Consider the following 18,865-nt stretch of genomic DNA (forward strand, 5'->3'; position numbering starts at 1 on the left):
TACCCAAGATTTCGTTGCTCTCCTCAACAACTGGTTCTTCTTCTTCTTCTTCCTCAATGTCAGAGGCGCTGATGTACCCATCTTCCGTTGCAATGTATGCCCGCTGACTTGGGCAATCCTTCTGCACATGACCGAATCCATGGCAGCGACGGCACTGAATGCCAGAGGTGCGTCCCGTTGATGCAACAGAGGAAGCACTCTTGGAAGTTCCCTGCAAAACAGAATTTTTACCTGAGCCTGAAGGTCGTGTAGTGACCGGATTTGGTGCCGTAGCTGCTTGTTGCTTGCTCGCTGGTGAGGGAGCCCTGTAAGTGGATGGTTTGGACAGCCCCAAGGATGGTCCTGTGCGCGGCGTGTATGTGGTGCTGGCCTTGTACTTGCCCTGCTGCTCACGCCCCTGCAACTCCTTCTCTGCAAGCATAGCAAACTGAAACAACTGGTTGACATTGTTAAATTCTTTATAATCAATAATATCCTGGATTTCACGTCTCAAACCCGAATAAAATCGACAAATAGAATCTTCGTTTCCCTCTACTATGCCACAATGCATCAAGCCCTTTTGAAGATCACCATAATAATCATGCACAGATTTATCTCCCTGTTCTAAGCGCATCAATTTCTTACGCAGGTCTCTATGATAAGATGGGGGAACAAATCTATCACGCATAGCAACCTTAAGCTCTTCCCATGTACGAGGTGTGGCACCATCTGCAGCTAAACCAGTCCACCAAATAATAGCAAAATCTTTAAACTCACTAGTGGCTTGTCTAACTCTATGTTGTTCAGGTACTTGGTGGGCACTAAATTTTTGCTCTACTGTCATCTCCCAATCAAGATATCCCTCAGCATCATAATGTCCCGAAAAAGAAGGTATAGTAAATTTAACCTTAGCATAAGGATCTTCAGGAGCTCGATTATACATACCTCGATGGTGGTGGTGATGTGGAACGCCACCCATACCTGTGGTGTTAGTGCGAAGACGACGCCGTAATCTGTTTTGCAATGTTGCCGCTGGATCAACATTACCATCGTCATCATACAACTCATCACCGGTGTTGCTTCCATTCACATCTTCGTTGTGCACAGGACGGTTTTCCAAAGCATTTACCCTGTCGGTGAGCTCGGATAACCGTTTGTCCACCCGCTCAACCGCGTTTGCGAGTTTCATCTCAATTATCGCTTCAGTGATAGCCTTGATGACTATCTCCTTCATCTCCTTCTGAGCATTGTCTACAACAGCTTGTAGCTGCTCTTGGCTGACACACTCCTTGAAGTCCTTTGGCGTTTTATCTCCATCAACTGACATTGTGGAAACAAACACAACAACAAACAGTGAAGGTTATCCCTAATAATCGTACTACAAAGGTGGAGTGGTGCCTCTCAATCAAGATCAGCAAAGGTAGACACCTTACCAAGCTCTTACCAGGGTTCTTACCAGCAAAGCAAAGGATACCTGGAAGGCGTGCGAGCGATTGCAGGGATGCAAACCAGTGCTGTCCAGAAGAATCTGTGGGGCTTGGAAGGCACACAAAGAAAACAAATATGTATATGTGGAACACAAATCAGAAACAGATAGTAATGCTAAATTATAGTCCCAAGTACTTGTTCTCGTTGCTGGCCTAAAGTGTTGCAAGTACCAAGTATGTGTGATAAACAAGGTGGAGAAACAAGTATGATGGATAGCAAGAGCAACAGAAACAAGGAACTAAACAGCACATGCTAACACAGCTCACTTTGCCCTTCTCTATGTGCTCCTCTAGATATTGTTCCTCTTTTGCCCCTCTCTTTTTTCTATTTTTTTGGGCTGTCGTTGTTTTTTTAGGAAAATTCGACTTTTTCTTTTTATTTTTTTGATATTGTTTTTTCACTTAGGAGAACACAAGAGGGAACCACAGAAAATTTGAGCTTAAACAAGTGAAAGACGTGGCCTGTAGAATTTTCTGAAGTTCAGCCAGAAAATGAGAAAAATATTTGGAAATTGAAAACTCAAACTTCGGAGGCGAATTTGGGAATTCTGATTTCGCCGAACCCGACAAAGTTGAGTTTGCGCCGTATCAGCGCTCGGCATTGCTCGGATGCCGATCTTGCGGCAAGGACGATCGCTACTTGCTGCGGGTTCGGCGACCCGCCCGTGGCAGTTGCGGTCCTACTGGGCTCAGCGCCATTGTCCCTGGCGCAAGGAGCTGCCATATGAGCCGGCTGTCGACACCGCTGAGGACGAGCAGAAGCTGGGGCCCCCTGGGCCACGTTTTCCATCTCCTCGTTCGAGTCCGAATCAGCGCACTGACCACGATGTCCACCCACCATTTCTTCTGCAAAGAACGAGGTGGGTTCAAGGATACAACCCCCTACCTGGCGTGCCAGCTGTTGGTGGATGAACACCGCGAGCAAGGATCCTGAGGGACCTCCTTTGATATTCGGCCGGGAGGCTGGTCCTAGAACTACCTCGTATGTGAGATTAATGCGAGTGGGACGTAGGCCGGAGGGATCGTCGTCAGCTAGTAGAAATGAATGCACCAAGAATTAGATAGGTTCAGGCCGCACGGAGGCGTAATACCCTACTCCTGTGTGTCCAGTATGTTATCAATGTTTCTCTCCTTTCGTCCCTTTCCTTCCGATCTCTCTTTACAAAGTGCTCCCCCTTTATCTACCGGGGGGAGGCCATTCAGGGAATGCCCAGAACGAGGGCACAAGTTCCCGTAAATAATAAATGGAAAGTGACCATCATTGATCTGCAGTTGATGTTACAGAGGGTTGAAAATACGTCCCTCGAACGGTTCCATTGGTCTTCGCGTTCCAGCTTTAGCAGGCGCAGGGGCGCTCACCGGCCAGCTTCTGAGTACTCTTTACGGGCAGAGTAGGTCTAACGCGGTATGATGTGACAGGGCGATAAGCCTCGTAGTATGAACAAGGGTTCCCGATCTTCCGAAAGGTTCTGGTAACTCTCGATTTGGTGGAAACGAGACACAAGTCGATCCGGCTTCCGAACAACACGATCCGAAACCCCGCAATCGCAGCACCACATCTCCTCTGGTTATCAACCGGCGTTGCACGGTTGACCTCACCAAGAAGGCTAAAGTCCTTGCCTGCGAATCGAAGAACACAAGCAAGAACAAGGAAGAATGCAACCAAATTGCAGATGAATGATTAATCTCACGAGTTGGGGTCTCACAAACCGACGAAACGACGAAACTGTTCTTGACAGAATAATCTAAGCAAAAACCCGCCCTAACGAGAGCGGCGGCGGCTGATAATAAGGGTCTAAGGGTCGTCACACCCCCTGGTCACGCCCCCCTAATGGGCTCAACGACGATACACGGCCCAACGGACCAAAAACGGTGACGCAGCACCGGGACAGATTCTGGACGCTGACTTGTTTCGACGTTTCCCGTTGACTCAGAAGGAATTTGGATCTCAAACCAACGCCATTGGTTTCCTTATGAAATTATCTTTCCAACCATATGTGAATCGTCGAAAACGGAGTCCGGATGCGTCCTGGGCGTCCGTTTTACTGCTCGCTGGTCCTGGAGGTCGAGGCTGATTCGGACTCGAGTTGGACTGGACCTCCTGCTGTTGTTGGACGTCCTAGCTGCTCCTCCACGCCTTCAAGCCTTCCTCTATGTGTCTCCTTGTCCTCTCCATGATTCCTAAGCAACACATAATCATTAGGTAGTAATCTATTCTCAAAATTATATAAAGAGTTGCTTAGGAACGAGCTCACCTCTAAATTTAATTGTCGTGCGCGAGCTCTTGTGATTGGACCTTGAAAGTTCAATGGAGGATCATTGTATGTATCCGAGGGAGTGATGTCCTCATCACCTCGTGCCCATCAAAGATATCTTCAAACTGTCTTTCTTCATGGGCCCCGCGAGGGGATATGCGACGGAACCCGCCGTATTAATTGTGCCCATGCCTTCCTGCCAGGCGGCCGCAGGGACTGGCGTATTCAGTACGGCAGACGTGGGGGAGAGTGGTTGGATGTGACCGTCCATGCTCCCCATTAAATGCGGTATCAGACCTCCCATCGACCGACACCTCATCGTAGAGTCCCTGTGGGTTCCACCGGCATAGGGCCTGCCGGGTGCTCGGGGCTCTCTGGGTGCTCGGGGACCAACTGTTCTTGGCCCCGAGCACCCCCCGAGCACCCACTCCCGGACCTTGCTTCCCTCGGGTCCTCAGGGCTCTTTGGGTGCTCGGGGACCACATGTTTTTGACCCCGAGCACCCACTCCCGGACCATGCTTCCCACGGGCCCTCGGGGAGGTGGTCCCTGAGGGAAGGCGCCATGTGGCACTGTGCTGTCCTGGCCTTGGGACTCGGGAACCCCCGAATCCCATATCACTGACACATTGTATCAGTTTGAAGGCAGAAAAGAAATACTTATCTATTTACTCATCTCCTTCTCTGCATCGCGTCCCTTGCTGCACTTGACAATCTTCTCGACTACCTCGCCACGGAGAAGAAACCAGCCAAGGTCAGGCCGGTGACTTCTCACTCAGACCCTATACGATCGTTGCGGCAAGACCGTAACAACTTGGTATCAGGATCCACTGATTCTGGGACCGTCACATCCCAAACTATGGAATCTTCCGGTGCGGATCAAGTCTTGTTCAAGAAACTACTAGCAGAACAGGAAACCATGCTACGCCGGGAATTCCAGACGGGGTTTGACGACATCAACAATAGCCTGGGCGACGTCAACACCACGCTATCTGCTGTACAAACCTCCCTCGCCAACGTTACGCGTGCAGTAACAGGGGTCATGGATTGACTTTCTCGCTTAGAGAAACACAAAGCTCTGTCCAGTAGCTCTGGCATGACCGCCTCGGATCAGAACGTGCTTGACTTTCCACTGGCATCTGGCGATGGTGGGCTGGCACGGACCGTAGCATCCACAGTGCCCACGGGATTGCCGTTGTGCATACCTCGTCTCGGCGGTGCGGGCATTCTTCAAGCTGATGGGACCTTGCTGCAAAATCGAGCACCCTTGCCGAGGAAACTGGATACAGATGATTCTCCTAGGTCGAGTGGTACCATGGATGGCGGCATTCCACGATTTTTCAAATTGAATTTTCCTCACTATGACAGAAAGGAGGACCCGCTCCCTTGGCTCTATAGATGTGATCAGTTCTTCTGTGGTCAAAAGACTGACGAAAATCACAAGGCATGGCTTGCCTCCTATCACATGGATGGCAATGCCCACCATTGGTACCATCACCTGGAACGCAATCCTGGAGAGCCTTCTTGGGTTGAATTCAAGCAATTGTGCAACACGCGCTTTGGGCCCCCCATTCGTAGCAATCCGTTGGGAGAACTCCGACATCTTCGACAATTGGGAACAGTGGAAGATTATCAAAGTCGATTCTTGGCTCTCCTGAGACGAGCGGACCCATTGACGGCACGTCAAGAGAAGCAATTGTTCACGTCGGGACTTCGTTATGAGATCTGTACTGATGTCGAGCTCCAGGATCCAGCTGATTTGGAGGCCGCCATGAGTCTGGCGCGTGCATATGAATAGAAGGCTAGTGGCACAGGACGTTCAGGTGGCACACGCTCGTATATGTCATCACGGGGTCTCCAGCGCAAACATCTGGACCTCCTCTGTCAAAATCAACAGGACCTGCCCCAAGCAGTGGAAGTTCTAACTTCCTTCCCTCCCGTGAAGTCCGGCGTCTTTCACCAACTAAGATGGACAAACACCGAAGACAAGGTCTCTGTTTTAATTCCATGAGAAGTTCGTTCGCGGTCACCGTTGTGCCCACCTCTTCTATATCGAGTATGATGATTCCACAGCCGATGACTATGATGATAGCACTAACGAATTTCAGCAGGCCCCTCACATCTCCCTTTATGCAGTGGTGGGTATTTTTGGGTCGGATACAGTGCGACTAAAAATTCAGATTGGCAATCAAGAGCTAGTGGCACTCGTAGACTCTGGGTCGTCCCATAACTTCATCGAGGATGATGTCGCCGAACGTTTGGGTCTTTGTCTTCACCCAGTCCGCACTGGACTCAGGGTCACAGTTGCTAATGGTGACCATCTATGCAGTTTAGGCGTTTGCTGGGGATTGGTCATGCTCATCAATCAAGACTCTTTTTTGCTCAATTGCTATACCTTACCACTGGCAGGCTACGACATCATTTTGGGGACTCAATGGTTGCATTCCTTGGGTCCAATCCTATGGGATTTTAATAAGCTCACCTTGTCTTGTCGCATCAATGGACGTTCTGTTACATGGCAAGGGTTGCCGGGGCCAAGAATGTCCATATGTGCAGCTGAGTGCGCCACTACTCTTTTGGATCGCCTTCTGGATTCCTTCGCCGATCTCTTTACAGAACCTACAAGCTTGCCTCCGGCACACGCACATGACCATCACATTCATTTAGAGACCGGTGCTCGACCGGTGGCCATGAGCCCGTACAGATACCCCCAACTTCAGAAGGATGAGTTGGAACGTCATGTGCTGAGATGCTTAAATACGGATTCATTCGCCTCAGCACATCGGCCTTCTTCTTACCGGTACTGCTCGTCAAGAAGCATGATGGGTCTTGGCGCTTTTGCGTCGATCATCGTGCCCTCAATGCCATAACCATTAAAGACAAGTTCCCGATACCAGTAGTGGAAGAACTATTAGATGAGCTCCATGGCGCCCGTTTCTTCACCAAATTAGACCTCCGTTCTGGATATCATCAAGTTCGCATGCATGAAGCTGACATCGAGAAGACGGCATTTCGTACTCATCACGGCCACTATGAGTTTCTTGTGATGCCGTTTGGATTAACAAATGCGCCAGCCACATTTCAAGCGTTGATGAACGATATCCTTCATCGGTATTTATGTTGTTTTGTTCTTGTCTTTTTTTATGATATATTGATCTACATCTCTTCTTGAGTCGATCACCTCCGCCATGTCCGCATCGTGTTGGACATACTTCGGCAACACCACCTTGTATTAAAGCGCTCCAAATGTTCCTTTGGAGTATCCTCGGTATCTTACCTTGGTCATGTTGTATCAGCTGACGGCGTCGCCATGGATAGTCAGAAGGTCCAAGCTGTTGCAAAATGGCCGGAGCCTCATACGGTACGAGCAATTCATGGATTCCTCGGTCTCGCTACTATCGGCGTTTCATCAAAGATTATGGTACTATTGCGGCTCCATTAACAAAATTACTGAAGAAGGAAGGTTTCGCATGGTCTTCGGAGGCAACTTAGGCTTTCTTGATGCTCAAGAAGGCTCTCTCTACAGCTCCAGTTTTACAGTTGTCGGATTTTCGTCAGGTCTTCGTGGTTGAATGTGACGCATCAAGTCGCATGGGGGCCATACTTCATCAAGGTGCTGGACCCATGGCCTTCTTCAGTCGTGCCATGGCACCTCGCCATGCTAGTTTAGCTGCGTATGAGCGTGAGCTGATTGCCCTCGCTCAAGCCGTGAAGCATTGGCGACCTTACCTTTGGGGGCATCACTTTGTGGTCCGAACGGATCATTTTTCCTTAAGTATCTCCTCGATCGACGATTGTCGACTATCCCTCAATATCAGTGGATTAGCAAGCTCATGGGTTTTGACTTCGTTGTTGAGTACAACCAGGCAACACCAATATTGTGGCGGATGCCCTCTCTTGACGTGATGTTGACTTACCGGTTGCACAAATTTCTGCAATATCTATTCCGTCCCTCGCTCTCTGGGATGAACTGCGGCACGAATATTCGTCAAATTATGAGGTATGCAAATTGCAGAAGGAGATTACAGTCGGCATCAAAGGTCCTGACTGGGAATTACGTGATGGTCTGATCATCAAAGGTCGCCGGGTTTATATACCTTCTTCATCGCCAAGTGTCTCTGGCCTTATTGTAGCCGCACACACAGGTCATGAGGGTGTTCAACGCACGCTGCACCGCCTATGTGCTGATTTTTACATTCCGGGTGATAAGGCTTTAGTTCAAGATTTTGTACGCTCGTGTTCTATCTGTCAGCGCAATAAAATAGATCACATCCATTCGGCAGGTCTTCTTCAGCCTTTGCTCATACCAAGTCAAATATGGAGTGATGTTGCGATGGACTTTGTTGAGGGCTTACCACGCATCAATAATAAGTCAGTCATTTTAACAGTGGTGGATCGTCTCTCCAAATATGCCCATTTTATTCCTTTAGGACATCCATACACTGCCAATTCAATTGCTCGGCCTTTCTTTGATGAAATTGTGCGGCTTCATGGATTACTGACGTCCTGGCACCCGGCTGCACATGAGCTCCGCTTTTCATCCTCAGAGTGATGGTCAATCGGAAGCCGCAAATAAGGTAATCATCATGTATATTCGCTGTTTAATAGGTGATCGCCCCAAACAGTGGCTACGTTGGCTTCCTTGGGCAGAATATTGCTTCAATACAGCCTATCACTCGGCACTTCATGATACTCCATTCAAAGTAGTGTATGGTCGTAATCCTCCAGCATTACGTGCATATGAGAAAGGAAAGCTCGTGTTCCGGCTGTTGAGCAGTCTCTATTAGAGCGCGATGAATTCTTGTGTGATGTGCGTGAACAACTTTTACAAGCTCAGGAACATTCCAAACTATATTATGATGTCAAGCATACCGCAGTCAGTTTTGGTGTTGGAGATTGGGTGTGGTTGAAACTTTTGCATCGTCCTATAGCTTCTTTACCTTCACCTGTTAAGGGCAAGTTGGCACCAAGATTCTTCGAGCCTTTTCAAGTGTTGGAGCGCATCGGCGACGCTGCTTATCGTCTACGACTTCCGGCCAAAGCCAAAATACACGATGTCTTCCATGTGGAAGTTCTCAAGAAATTCAGTGGACAACCTCCTAAAGCAATGCCTAATCTACCGGCACTACTTCATGGACGGGTTGTGCCGACTCCAACATCAGTAGTGCGTAGCAGGTTTGCTCGCGACAAGTGGCAAGTTCTCGTCCGTTGGGCTGGGTGTCAGACGCCAACGCAACATGGGAAGATGTTTCTGATTTCAAGCAAAGATATCCAGAATTTCAGCTCGAGGATGAGCTCTTTCCGAAGGAGGGGAGAGATGTCATGTACGGTATAAAATATCACCGTAGAACCAAAGGAAAAGGGCAGGGACAGGAGTCCTAGTTTGTTTTAAGTTCATTTAGGAGTCGGTTTAGAGACCAAATTCTAGTCGGATTAGGATACAAACTATAGATTTCTATATATACTAGGCATTGTATCAGTTTGAAGGTAGAAAAGAAATACTTATCTATTTACTCATCTCCTTCACTGCACGTCCCTTGCTGCACTTGACGATCTTCTCGTCGACTACCTCGCCACGGGGAAGAAACGAGCCAAGGTCAGGCCGGCGACTTCTCACTCATACCCTATACGATCGTTGCGGGCAAGACCGTAACACTCCACAGGTTAGATTGTGAAGAAAACAATGAGCATGGACATTCCTGTGGAGAAATACCCTAATGTAAGATGTTGCTTCCATCTCTTATTCCCCTAAATTCACTTCAGATGTTTTTTGTTTGATTGTGGCATTGTGCTTTACACTTCAACTTGGTGGGTCGACTACTTGGTCCCAGGGGAAACTCTCTTAAACCAGTTGAGGCAAACTGCCGTGTCCTGATTAGAGGCCGCAGCAGCATAAAGGATGCTGCTCTGGTAATGTTTCATATTTATTTATAACTTTGCTTGGACTTTATTCTCATTGTAAATTCGTAAGTTACCACACCCCTGTCTTGTTTCCTTGTCTCAAACTCACGATTTTATCCTCTTTGGAGCTAGACCTATTCTGTAGGTATGATGATTTTTCGTGGCACTGCTATTAGGGTGTTTCATCTATGTGTTGCTTTACCTATATGAGGTACTACCGTACTATAGTGATACTACCCTAAGGTCTTTCTATACATAATCAAATAATTAATGGACATCACCAAACTTAGCATCCTTATATGAGCATTAACTACTACTTCACTGTTATGGATGGCTCTCTAATAGTCTAATGTCGGGCATGGCCAGTTTCAAAGCTTTTCAACTGGAACAAGCTATACTGCAGCTGTCAACAAACTTGAATTATATTATCGCAACAGTTTCAAAACTTGCAGGAAGAATTGATGAGGGGAAAACCAGGATATGAACACCTTAATGAGCCTCTGCAGCTTGTGATAGAAGCTGAGCTACCAGCTGAAATCGTCGATATCCGTCTTATGGAAGCCCGAGAAATTCTCGACGATATGCTGAAACCTGTGGTAGGATATCTTTGGATATCGGATTTTTTTCAACGAAATTTTCATTATTAGTTTCAACCATTTGGTCAACATGTTCTGGTCTTGGGATAACGTTTTCCAACTTATGTTTATATCTTAAACATTACTAGGACGAATCGATGGACTTCTTCAAGAAGCAGCAGCTTCGCGAGCAGAGATGACAGCTCCCAAAAGTCTGGATCGGTCTCCCCATTCCACAACATGGGCATGAAGAGGGCCAAGACTCTTGGTTAAACCATGGTGGTTGCCTTTTGACCCTTGTCCGAAGAGGTGTCATTGTTATCTGACACTTGATTTGCTGGCTGAACTCTGAAGTATATGTTGCAGTTGTGTGTGGTTGTGGTTCTGTAGTGTCGGTAGTGTTTACTTTAGAGTTCTAAGCTAAGAGGAAGAATGTGCTATGCGATTTTGGTAGGCTTGTATAGCTCAACAGGTTGGTCTTGTGCAACTGACAGTAATTCTCCTATGGAAGAACTGACTGTATGGAGGCCTAACTTGGTATTGCTTTTTGTGTGACCTTAATGCAGAGGATAGTATTTATATCTAGAAAAAGTTCGGTGAGATCATTTTCACGGTGTTTCATTTCTGTTATTACTATCTGGAAAGCAGGCGTTAATTTATCTGGAATGATCGGCTGTATGAGTTGATCAAAACGTCGTGTTACTGATACTAGTTGGTTCCTTTGTTGCCATCTTTGAGATTAATGTCCGGAGCCACTGCCTGTCTTTCAGAGCCTGCAAAGGAGGAGCAACTATTAATTCCAGAATGGAGGATAAGGCCTCGTGATCTACAGATCAAGAAATATAGTAATTACTGTCAAGGTCTATTCCAACATCTTCAAAGGGAAAAGAACCTTGTAGCTGACATTTTATTAAAAGGATCTCGACAGTAGGCTCTCAAGTGCCTATTATCTCCTGTTCAAGTGTAATGCACCAGAGTGAAGTGCCCAATTGTTAGCAAAATATCTGTCAATTCTTCCTGTGCTAAAATATGTGAAATATCTTGCATATAATGGAATTCAACCCCAACTCTGCACTGGCCTTAGTAGGATATACGCGGATCAGTGTGGGGGCAGGATTGACCCCTTGAAAAGTGCTCTGCTGGGTTGTGGAGAAATTCAAGTTAGATTTATTTTTACAACTAAACAAAATATATTTGATATATTATGGTTATTGTAATAAAGGGGAAAAATTCTTCAAAGCGAAATGTGTGTTGTGTTTGCGGAGCAGGGGCAGGGCTATAGTAGATTTAGGGGCGTACTAGCCTGCTCGTTTGAAGAGTAATAACAAGTAATCCTTCGCAACACTAACTTCGAAAACTAATCGTCTTATTTAAGAGAAAAACCGTGTCTCTACATAATAATCTATCACAATCTTAGGGCCTATTTGGAATGCTCTACATGAAAAAACTCATGAGTAATGCATGAATTATGAGAATACCAGTGCAATCCTATAGGAATAGGGAACAGACAAATTGTTTGTCATATGTGTTGGATGCTCCCTAGAAATTTTGTAAAACCATTTTGAGAAAAGGATAAGATTTACGGAAGATATGGAAGGAATTTTTTCATTGCTTAACCTCATGTTTGGGTTTCTCCAAAATTTTAACATCTTGAACGACCCCGTAAATATAATATGGGAATCGTATAATCTCGTCCCTTTGTTGGGATGGGCTATATATGATAAATTCATATAGGACCCATTCCTTCAAAATTTGTCCGTTGTTCTTTAGTTCTCAAAGGGGCTTCCGTAATAGGGTATTACCTGCAACTTCCCACGCATACATAGGTGATTTGTCTCTATGGTATACATTTTATAATACGTCAAATACGATACGGTAGATAAAAAAATAAATTAGATACCATTTCCAAGTAAAATCTCACACAGGCATCTTAAATATTAACTTAATTCTAGTATGAAAACCGGTACATAACATACTTAGCAGATCAACATGAACAAATAGTGTATCTTTAACTTTCAGTTTGAATTACCACGAAGTAATGTAGCCTCGAAGTGATATATAACTACCTACTCAAGTCTGAAATAAGTATCATTTTGAATATTGATATTATCCTTAAAATACAATTTTTACTACAATTTTTTGTTATGATATATTGATAAAACATAGCAAAAACATATTATTATGAAAATACTTTTAGAGACGAATCTATACGTATCATTTTTAAATATCTAAACTCAATATATAAAAAGTAATTTATACATAAAGTTTAAAACAGATGATTGCATGCAATCCAAAATGACAGTTATTTTGGACCGGAACATGTAGGACCGAGAAAGACAATTAGAGAGAGTAAATAGACGCATTACCAAATTATTAGATGATCTTTTTCTAATCTTTCATCCATCGCACCTCAAAACAAAGAGCGAAAGCCAGAATAAAGAGAAACAGGAGTAAATCCCGATAAGCATGAAAAGATCATAACTCCACGGGATGGATTCTAACACTAGGTTCTATGGAACACCAATCCAAATGTCATTTCTCACAAAACCTTGCAACTTGACGAAGGAAACCTCATATCCAAAGAAATAAGCAATATGTGAAGAAACTTTTCAAGTTGATAGATCTAGAGGATAGAGATGGTTCAAAATCAACTCATATGTGATTCTTATCCATCTAGTAACAAGAAGAACAATTTCAACAAGATGGAAAATTTCAGCTATTCAACAAAAACGAAAATCTCCACAAAAACCAAAGAACATGCAAATAGAGCAAGGAAACTAAGAGAGAGAAACTAGAAAGAGATTAATACAAGCATAAGAGTAAATATAAACTTCATTGCTTATAGAGGAACACTTTATTTTTAGCGGATTACAAAGTATTTTTGCATATAAAAGCTCTCACCTAATACATAGGTTAAGCACTCCTCTCTCTCACTTATAAAATCCTAGCGGACACACTCTAACGGCTGGCGCGCCCCTCTCCCACAGCCCTACCCCTCTATTTATATACATAGGGAGGTTGCTTAGCCCTTAAAGTTTCTTTTTCCTAAACTACCACTCACTAGCAATACACTCATTCCTATCACCAGGACATTTTGGTCCAAACTCTCCTCAATCCATCGAACGGTCGTGGCACCTTCATTACTTAGATTTGCCTCGACACAAGCTTCGTGATAATGCCACATGCACTGCCAGTCTTCCCACGATTTTGAGACCAAACCGCGAAACCGCTTTGCATGCTTCTTAAAGCGTGACTCACCACCACTTGTTTACACCTTAAGCAAGTACTCTGATGTCGATATGTGTACTCCGTATTGCGATTTCAACCACCGGTAAGTCTCTCTCGCTCCCGATCCCGATCCCTCGGGCTGGCTTGTCATTTGTGTGAGGAACAGTAACGTCTTAAGAGGGGGATGAATTAGGACACTTATAAACTATTCGGCTTTAAAAACTTCATAAGATAAACCTATCTCAAATTCTATCTAGATATGCTCTAGGTTTATCTAGTGTGTCTACTCTACCGCTTAAGAGGACTACAACCTACTCTAGCAAAGTAAATTGCAAATAATTAAATGCGAAAACGTAAATAAGGTAGAGAGACAAACTCGGCATAAGGGATTCGTATCCTATGGTATCGATTGCATTAATACCACCTCTAGTCTAAGTTGGAGCTCCACAAAGGATATGCTCCCGGTCGGTACCTGGTCACGGCTATTGAGCCACCAAGTCACAAAGACAAAGTCTCAGCCCGGACGAGCCGCCAAGCCACCAAGGCAACATCTCGCCACTAGCCTCTCTTCCTGTCACTTGCCGTCGTGATCACTTTGGAGCTTGAGCCACCAAGGCAAGGTTATCCGCGTCCCCATACACGTGTCTTGCCGTCACTCCACACCATGACGAAGGGTCAACAAGTTGCCGGCGAGTCACAAAAACTCCAAGATTCTGGCGTACCTCTCGGTACACGGTTGGATCACTCCTTGATCCACTCTCTAGATTGCAGCACTTAGCAACACTTCTCTCTAGGACTAATAGCACTAATTACTCTCTAATGGTATCATAAATTGCTTTGGATGAACACTTTAAGCACTTTAGTGGCTTGGATGTCTTCTCAAGTGTGTATGAACTTCCTCTAGACTAAAACAACATACCACACATCAAATAACTGAGTGGAGGGGTATTTATAACCTCAAACCCGCCAACTAGCCTTTTTCCTAATAGCTCAGCTGGTGAGAATAGTAGTACTGACACCGGATCATCCGGTGAGTACAAACTCAAAAACTAGTCGTTGGAACTCCACGCAAAGCCTCTATGGACACCGGACATTCTGATGTGCCTTCAAATCCATCATCAGACCTTCCGCCACTTCTTCTCTGTGTAAAATGCTCCGGTGCATTCATCTCTGTGATCACCAGACTATCTGGTGAGTTGATCTTCCTTCTTCAGCACTTGTAGTCGCTTATGCAAGAAATGTTTCGGTGATATACTCCGACATGCACAAACCAAGCATCGAACCTTCCAGTGAGTTGATCTTCAATCTTTGCACTTACATTCTTTTCTGCAAGAAATGCTTTGGTGCTATCAAGTGCAAATCATCGGACTATCCGGTGAGGTCATTAGTCTTCTCCCATTTGTCAGAAACGCTCTGGTGAGTTTAACACACAAAGCATCGGACTATCCGGTGAGGCTATCAGGCTCTATGCACAATGCTCCAGTGAGTGCAAACTCTAGTGTACCAGACTGGTGAGGTCAATTCTCTTGAGACTTCTCCAATTCAATCAAATTTTATCTCGATTACGGTGACTTCTTGATGTATTGCATCCATGAGACCTACTAACATATATTTTTGACAAACATGTTAGTCCAATGACCATGTTGTCATTAATTACCAAAATCACATTATGGCAATATAGGGTCATTTTCGCTATAATCCCTTTTTTTGGTGATTAATGACAACACAACCAAAGCAAGTGGTAAATAATAAATAATACCAATCATAAATAGCATAAAATCTTACAATATTTCTTGGATGCATGTTCTTACCATTTAGTCTCTCTTTATTGTCGTTCCTCCTTTCTCCGTTACCACTATCTCTCTTGATCGACTCATTCAAGAGCTTTTTCCTCCTTATCAACCTAGGTGCCTCATGTTGCTTCTTGTATCTTCTTCTTCTCTCATTTATCAACTTTGGTATTCCTAGACATCTTGTATCTTGCTTTGATCATGAAACTTCTCTCCCTTTATCAACAATCTCAAAAAAGGCTACAAACATATGTTGAACTCGAGAAAGAGCGTTAAAGCACATGGGAGAGAGCTTCATAAATCATGATCCAATGAAATGATATCAATTGTAAAGATATAATTCATGGTATCAATTGTAAGGACAAAAGGTATTGATATCAATTAAAAAGAATGAACAAAGATCATAGCTCATAAAACTCACATGATATAATCTAAACTCTCTCTTTATATGTGCATATATATAATGTGACCTACTTGTAAATACTACTTGTAGAAATATAACAATATATGCACATCTAGACAATAAGTAGAGATAGAAAGTTTAAGTCATATCATGCATGAAGGTAGCTTAAAAGTATAAATGAATTAGCAACGATACCAATCGAAATATTTTATCATTGCATACCATGGTTACAATCTCTGATAGCTGGCATCCAAATTAACATAATTAATCTCTAAAAAGTGTGGTACCAATTACTGATGAAGAGAACAGGACATGATCCTTTTGAAGCAGGTCGTATAGGTCTCTACAATCATGGCGTTTTTCTTGGCGTCGCCATCGCTGCTACAGTTGAGTGTGCATGGGGCCGGGTAGGAAGCAAGCCACAAGCGGGGCTGCTCTTATCAATTATACAACGGTGAATCCGTCACGGTTGCACCTTTTGGATTGGGAGGTGGATGATGAAGGAACTTGTCGGTGTCAAAGGGGCAGACGGAGGCTACGAGAGAGAGGCGGTGACTCTCCCCATAGCCGCATGCAAGCGAGCACTAAGATGAAGAACGGGAGCGATCGAGTCTTTGCGAGCTTTTGTAGGCAGCAACGACCATCCAAAGATCCTACTAGATCTATTCTTATATGTTTAAGATTTAGATTTAATTAATAGGATTACACGTGATAATTTATTTTCTTTATTATTTTATCATATATGATTTTTTGTTTTTATTATAAATTGTATAATAATTTTTACCGCATCACATTTGAAATTAGATCTAGCTCGTACATGAGCCAGTCTCGAAGAATTATTTTCCACCCTAGCGGGCTGGCTCGCCTATAAAAATGTGCATGGACCAAGAAAGCCTTTTTAGCGGGGCGGGCAAAGTGGGGTTACGGGCAAGCCCTCACCACTTACATCCTTATATTATCCTATGCAAAAATTTACTACAGTACAAAATTCATAATCTGCCACAGTGCCTCCAAGTCCAAGTGCGTTGGCTAAATCCATCTTTTGAGGGCTGCGAGATGCGAGCATATTCCTTGAACAAAAAAAACGTGTGATTTCTCGGCTGCTCTGCACCGTCGAAATCTGCTGGGATCGTCCGGCTCGCAGGGGCCCGCCCGTGCATCGCTCACGAGGGCAACTCTGCGGCTCCGCCAGTGGCAGCGGGCCACGCGTGCACTTCCTTTTGACACGCCAGCCGTACGAGTACCCCCAGCGTCCATCGGATCCACCAAACGGTAAAATGGTAGTCTGCCCCGATTTTGCACACAGTTTATGGCCCTATTTGTTTCTGATTATCAGCAGTATCTGCTTCTCGAAAAAGCTAATAAGCAGAAATAAATGTTAAACTTATTACTGACTTATGGTTTTTCTGATAAACTGTCTTCTAGTGAAATAAACTAAAAGCTGATAAACTGACTGAGGCCAATTTTTTAAAAAAACTGGTGCGTTAAGAGTTAAAAATTAAACCCATAAACTAACCATTTTTCCTCAGAAGTCATAAATAACTTTCAGATAAACAGTTTCTTAAAAAACCCTATAAATTTTAGCTGTACTAAACAAAGTCCATGTAAAAAATTAAAGTGACAGAAGGTCTTCGAGACAAACACTGTGCTGAGAGTGCGAATGTTTTCATGTGTTGCAGTATAGTATAAAGCTTTGTGAATAATGAGAAAATATAATTTTATTGGAGTCCCACGTAATACAAAGGAACATTCAAAATTGTCACAAACTTGCTCAACTATATTATACTTGCATACAAACTTGTCAATTCAATTACAAAATTATAAGAAAGCTTTAATTTATTTTTTCTCTCTTTTTGAAAATAAGAAATTTTAATATAATGGAGCGAACATACGAAGGTTCACATGGTACCTTTTCGTGAGACACTTAGTTTAATCATATTGGTGTCACTGAATATTCATTGTAATTTTAGATCCCATAATATGTTGGACCATTAAAAAAAATCAATATCTTCTAGTCACGTAACTTCCATAATGAAATACAATGTGAAAAATCAATTCATCTATCCCTTGCATTCATAGTTGATCATGTCAGCTAGTAGGCTACACATGGAGAGACTCAAAAGTTTCATAAAAATAATTCAACACTAAATAAAATAGTTATAATTGTAGCACTTTTCGTGCATGACATGGCTTGTTAGATCTATGAGGCTTTAAAGAACTCCAATAATTCGTTTACATTACCATGTTCTATGATAGTCAACAGTTTGTTGTGCCTTTTCTATTATATGTGCTAAGTATGAGCTATTTTTGGAAATCATGAGAAAATACTAAGCCTAACTTAAAAAAGCATCTTTTATAGCATACATTGTTTAACAATAATCATACAATTTTTCCTACTTGTGTTTTAGATACATTTCTACCATAACATCTCAACATATTTTACATCTTGTTTTTATCTTTCCTTGGAGTGTAGCACAACAACCTCACCATTTGGAACCAACACTCCAACCTTTCTCTAATAGGACATTTTGCACAAAAACAAACCCGGAGTTGTATTGTATGGCATGCTACACTTTACAGAGCAAACTAACTTCTTCTTGTTAAGAAACGATACTATTTCTTATAAAGCCAAAAAGCTACGCTTAGTATGACAAAATCCTCGAGCTGTAAAACCCATAGTATATGCCTTTTTCTAAAAGCGGTTGGTATATAAGAACAAGCTTTACAGCTTGTTGCACCTCTCATTAGCAAACTTATTTTGCCAAGCAAAGAAATATCATCTTTTATATATATGGCTACAAGCTATCACCTGTAAATTTGAGACGATACTGCATAGCAATTTGACTGTGAATGCACAAAACACACCAATAGTTTTCATTCTCTATTCCCCCTAGGATCTTGCTTCTTAAGTTGCAACCATGGATGTGCTTTTGGCATCTAAAGCCTTTCCTTCACCATCCAATGCCACCGCTGAGCAACAAATTTCAAAGCATGATAAAACCATTATAGATGATCAAAAAAGCTATCTAACAATACAAAACTCAATCCTAGTGCTAATAAGGTAAACTATTTTTTATGTGATGATATTCTTATATCTGAAAACCATTTTCATCTCTAAATATCAGGAATTGTGGTAAACTAGTAGCTATTGCATTACATATTTATTTAGATGCATTATGCATCGATATGTCAACTTTTTCACAGGCGGGGATGATGTTGTCCTAGAATTCCTACTAAAACATATCCTAG

The 18,865-nt window shown here is 43.5% G+C and overlaps 1 pseudogene; it reads left to right on the top strand.

Annotated features, from left to right (window-relative positions):
• The first annotated feature begins 9,381 nt into the window (after nt 1–9,381).
• Nucleotides 9,382–10,468, top strand: LOC133899808 (KH domain-containing protein At4g26480-like; annotated as a pseudogene).
• The last annotated feature ends 8,397 nt before the right edge of the window (nt 10,469–18,865 follow it).

Source organism: Phragmites australis, chromosome 18, assembly GCF_958298935.1.
Source record: "Phragmites australis chromosome 18, lpPhrAust1.1, whole genome shotgun sequence".
Taxonomy (NCBI): Eukaryota; Viridiplantae; Streptophyta; class Magnoliopsida; order Poales; family Poaceae; genus Phragmites; species Phragmites australis.